Source organism: Porites lutea, chromosome 8 (assembly GCF_958299795.1).
Source record: "Porites lutea chromosome 8, jaPorLute2.1, whole genome shotgun sequence".
NCBI classification, from domain to species: domain Eukaryota; kingdom Metazoa; phylum Cnidaria; class Anthozoa; order Scleractinia; family Poritidae; genus Porites; species Porites lutea.
This window is the reverse complement of record NC_133208.1, coordinates 13,488,530-13,494,529: the sequence shown is the minus strand read 5'-3', so window position 1 is coordinate 13,494,529 and position 6,000 is coordinate 13,488,530.

The following is a 6,000-nucleotide window of genomic DNA, read 5'->3' as shown; positions in this document are numbered from 1 at the left end:
TACTAATATTGCTGATTCTTTCAAGTGTACTTTGTCCATTCAGCTTAGCTATTAGTTCCAACAGGTTCACTTTAAGGAAAAGGCATGAAAACAGGGAGATAGGGTTGCCAATCCCCAGTTCCAGTAAACCCTTGCAAATAGAACAAGTAATCAAATCTGCAATTACCAAAAGGAATATAGCGTCGTGTAGCATACCTCAACAGACTGCTTTGAGAATGTTGCTTCAGTTGGCTTTGGGTGTTAACACTCCTGAAGCCTGCGACTTTCTGCAGAAAATTTGCAAAAATCCACTAATTTAAGCGCCACTTTGACACAGCTGAAGTGCACACGTTAAAACAACAGCGCGGCAGGTAAAAACCACACGTATCTGCATTTGAAAAGTTTCCTTTAATCAAAAAATTCTTCCTTTTTCAATAGAGATATCGATGGTGATAATGATGGATTTAATAACATACTGTCGCTTTCAAGAGGAATTTAAATACTATACAAATGGGTCAATGAATCCATCGGCAATGTGTCAAGAGTCAATTAAAAAGAATCCATAAAGCTAAATAAATGCTAACCATTTCGAGTCACTCTTTTTAACCCTAATCACGAAAGTCAGTGCCAAACTCTAATCAATATTTTCAGTGTTCAATGCTGACCTTACTCATAACTAGTTAACTGACCCATGAAGCACTGACTCATAAAAAAATCTCTCCCCTCTCTCAAAGCGTATAGTTGAATACGAAGTTCAGCTAGTATATATAAACTCATCATCTGCTGAATACTCTAAGACCTTTAATTTGGAGAAACTGTTTGCATTATTGGCTTTACACTGGTGTTTAGAGATCAAAATAATCGAAAGGTTAAGGGTTTTGTGTGCCGACTAATTATCATCTTGTGCAAACATTAGTTTTAAAATGCTTTAAAGGCGACCATAAGGTAATCAGGTGTAAGAATTCGCTCCAAATGGTTTTTGAAAGTGTTTTCAATACCTTCAGCTTTGATAAATGAGCTCGAGGTTAGTAACAAAGGCATTCAGATTAAAATAAGGTATTTAAAAAAAAAAGAAAAACAACTGTTTTGGAGAAACGCCATCTTTCTCTTTATTAATATTAATTATTTTTCGGATATTTTATTCCTTATTCACAAAGTGTCGTTTATTGAAGAGTGAGATTGGGACGTATAATTGACATCACTTGCATCTAAAAAGGTTCTCCTTCATTATTTACGCCTTATACCCTTAACCTCAAATTACTTTTGAAAGGTGGCTATTCAAGTGACACGTTCTGTAGTTTGTGTCTAGACTAACTTTCCTTGGAATATAATTACCCTGTGGTAAGTTTAAAAGCGGTCAACCTTTCAGTGGAATACCTGAATCACGAATAGATCAGTAGATACCAATTTGTTGTGAATGAAATTGTTATTCCATAAGTGCGTCTCTTCATCGAGAGAATATTTTAATCAAACGTCATATTCACCGGCTAGGTTGGAATCTCATTACAAAACGTAGTGGTGGGTGAAACTCTCAAGCTGTTTAATAAGAAATTTGTAAAAATTTCGTACCCTTCGATATAGTTCGACACTCTAAAACTAGAAATGCGTGTATCAGGCAGAACCTCGCGAAACTCACTGGAGGGGGCCTGCAAAATGTTAGGGATGGGAGGGAGGGAGAGAAATAGAGTAAATTGTGTAACTGGGGAGGGCGGGTTTCAACAGCGGTTGTAATATTTTTCTTTTGGCTGTTAGGAGGTTGAGAGGGAAACTGGGTCCAAGTTCGTCCACAAACAGTCCCATAATGCAATTCGACACCCCGTCACCCCAGTTTCACGCGAAAACACAAAATGGCTGATCTGATCTTCAAGGCAAACCAAAGGATGGCACTTAATTAATGTTGGACAGACTTAAAAAAAACTGTTACCGCCCCAGTTTGGGGTATCAGAATCCAAGGCATGTTCCTTAATTAACTCATTCACACCTCAACCGGCCCTTAACCGCAATTTTGGAGCCAATTTTGGAATTTTGAACTCCTTGTGACAAAACTTAGACACTTGTTGACTAGTGCAGAGGAGAGAAATCTTTTCAACCATGCGTACCCAAACGAGTGCCACTTAAGTGAAAAAGGCCGGAAAAAACGCGAAAAAAGGAAATTCTGATTAGAAAACGCCACTGAAAATCTTGTTCTTCAGTGACCGCTATCTATCTATTCTTACTTGAAGAAAATTCACAATCTTTCTGATTTTCGTGAACACTACTTCTCACAGCTGAAAAGAAAAGTCAATGAAAATAGCCTGCGTGGCAGCCGCGCGTGAAGGAAGTAGTCGCGCGCGACCCCCTCTCTTACATTTAATACAAACGGGGAAACAAAGAAGAAAATGTTGGAAGCTGCAATTTTGCATTAGAGCCGGCCACCTAAAGTTGAGGTGACCACACAAATCTTCAATTTCTTTTGCTATACAAGTAGTTGTTATTAAATTTCCTTTCTAGTAAGTGTGAGTAAGAATAATTATTGAGCGCGTGATCCGTGCAAGTTGTGACAGTTCCAACTATTATGGCTTTCTCTCAAGAGCTATAAACTTCCTGGTTACGGTGCCGGCTGAGATGACAAATATGTCTAAAATTTTACGCTAAAACCTGTTGAAAGAAATCGTTTAAGAGAGATCCGTCACGTTCGCCGTGTGTAGTTCCAAGAAAGCTTAAATTCTGGGATGTCAGGTATTTTTTCTTCCCTCTTAGCTTGAAGCAGCATTGTTTCAAGGGCACAAAAGACGTCACATAACTGTTTGAACCTTGACAACTTTATCCGATTTTTGAGAGTATAAAAAAGTCGCAGATTTAGAACTTCTATTGTATTGATGTATGTTTTAGCGGATGTCCAGCCCCGATTAGTGATTTCTTTTTCAAAAGAAAACATGACATGACACTGATCAGTTGAAGAAGGCGTGAACAGGTCTACCTGAATTTCGGTCTATTGTATATAAAAAGTTCCAATCTTGGAGCCGATCTGTGCCCTAAACTTTTCTTTTCCTTGATTAGTACTGAAGCCACAAAAATCTGACCAGCGGTCCGGAACAGCGCTGTAGCTGTGGAGGACCTCGGGATCTCGTCTTTTTCTTCCGACAAACGAACGGAGGGAGTACTAGTAAGCCAAGCTAACTTTCGCCGCGAATACCAGTAAGGAGGAGGGTTTTAATAAAACTATTGTCCTAGGCTGCAAACTGAAGGCCGTCAACGTCGAGCTATATCTATATTTTCTTTAGACTGTTTTCCTGCTCACAGGCGACTTTACTTACATTAACTGTGTAAGTAGCTCCCGCTCCTTAAATGGTCTACAGTTGGTATAGGGTTTAATGCATGGAGGCGAAACCAATTGTGAAATTGCACGTAGTTTAATTTAGACATACTACTGATGAACAGTTAAGATATATAAATATTTCAAATAACAAAAATCTGATGTCTGTCTGTCTTTCAATTTGGCACACATGGGGTTATTCACATCCCTTTTCAAAGGAAAGATCGTAAACAAATCCTTGAATTTCTGTGGATAAGTCCTACTATACATCACGTATTCTTACCCATTCTCCTTATATGTGTGTCGTGCCCTAGAGTGTGGGGCTCTTAGGGCTTAAAACAAGTATGTATTTTAAATATTTTGATCGAAAAATTGTCAAAGAAACCACGAAGGCCTTCGTGAGTACAGAATATTATTTTTTTCGGATTGAAATAGGGTCAGTGTTGCCAGGGCCGATCGACAACTTCCTGGCCAAAATTCTCCAGGGTATTCGCTATTTATTGCCCAAAAGAAGAATTTTCTTACGTTTTTCAATACAGGGAATTCGAACAAAAAATTGAACTAACATTTCGTACTGAGATTGAACTTAGCTTTCATTCGAATGATAAAACATAGACTAATTTTTTCCATCACTTAAAACACGACAGAGATCGAACGTTTGTGTCATGACTTTTCTCAGAAAATGAGTATCCAAACATTAATAGGGTCAGTGTGAAAGAGGAAACAATTCCTGTGTGCTTTATGGGCGAAATTTGAAATTGCAGACTGAAAAGTGTTAATAGAAGTGACCTGCCGTGATTACCACGTAAGGTATTCTATCATGTTTTCAGAAAAAATATTCTACGACGCACCGGTGAAAGAAAAGGTGTATTCCACGTGCGTGCAGGCAGTTATAGGAAACATAAACACGCAAACTGGCAGAGTTTCAAGTGCTGCACTTGAACAAAAATATGGTGAAGTATTCCTGACGTGATTAGGATTAAATTTTGGCCATTTATCAAGAATCTCCATTGTTGCATAATACCCTGTCCTGCATCTGTTTATCCCAACTCTGACTGATAAACGTCGAAAAATTTCATGCCGGTTTTTAATCACACCGTAGCCATTGAATCTACATAGCCCGGCCTAGCTAATCGAACGAAACGAAATTAAAAATCAATCGAACTCAATCGGTCGGATTGTTGTTCGATTGTTTCGGTAATCGAATAAAATCGAACTGCAACTGTTCGGTGAGTTCGATAAATCGAACTCTTGCCGTTCGATCCTCCTGATTACCGAATTGAATCGAATCAATCGAACTCAATCGACGCGATCAGTTCGATTTTTTTCGGCAGGAAGACAAAACGCATCCGGTTTCAGTTGAATCGGAAATATCTCCCTCTACTATGTGAAGCAGCTTGAAATAAAAAATATGCCAATTAACCCGGAATTAACTAAAATCTTTGTTGTTAAAGTGATTCAAAATGGATAAATTCACAATTATACTAGGAAACATGAACGGCACGTTAGAAAAAAGGTTAAATTTCTTACCCGAAACAATACCGACCGCGAATATCTTTAGGGTACCAGAAAAGTCAAATCTTCTTCGATAACGTTTCGATTAAAAAAGGACACCTTGACTTTATCTGAACGCACGCAACAGTGTAGAGCATACACAAAAATAGTCATTACCAGCGCTACCGGCTATATGATATTTCTATTAAAACTACAAGTGGCGTTTGCAAAAGCTGTTGCACAACAGACGCAATACAAGCTACACTTTTGGCGTTACAAAGCTTCATTAAATGTAAAAGAAATAACAATAACGCGAATAACAAAATATTTCTTCTGAACGTCAAACTAGGTAGGTGGAAAATAGGTGGTTGGCTCCTCTGCTCCCTCGCGTGCTCGTGTTTGAAATTGAAGCCAATACATAATTTATTTGACGCCTTCTTTGAAACCAGATGTTGCAGTGTTCGATTTTTGAACGTTCGATTGTGTTCGATTGGCACAAGGGATAATTTTTGGATAAGTTCGATTAAGTTCCATTACCGAACTCAATCGAAGCACCAATCGAACGACTGGAGTTCGATTGCGTTCGACTACCGAACGTTCGATTAGCGCCGGGAAATAGGTATCAGAATGTTAAGTAAAAGGCCGATCAAGGATGGAAAGGAAAACGCGCACCCAACTCGAGACGTGCGATATCTGCAGCTGTCAGCTCTTTCAATTTTGTTCATTTTATTTTGATGTCTGTATAACGCTTAGTTTGTTTTGAACTATTTTACAAATATTATTAAATATAATTTGATGTCCCCAATCTAGCTGAGGGTATCTTTGACCTGTTGAAGCTGGGTGGTCACCATATTTACCACGTAAGAAGTTCCAAAGTAGACAAGTGACGAATTTTCAAAACCTCAAGTATTTTAAGCTGCTAATCATGGAAGACAACTGTCAGATCGATATGTAATGATCACCTTCCCACAGGAAGAAGCTACTTGACCTATTTTGTACACTCTAGTCGCAACAAAACCACAGTGAAGTATTGCTCAGAAGCTTTCATTTTAGGATTCCAGAGACTCAAAAGTTAGAACCACATATTAAATAAATATAGTACCATGTGAAAGTTTGGCTGAAGAGATTTCATTTGAATGGTAACACCACAGGATTTCATCCACAGACTCAAAAGTTAGAACCACATACTAAATAAATAGTGCCATGTGAAAGTACTGCTGAAGAGATTTCAT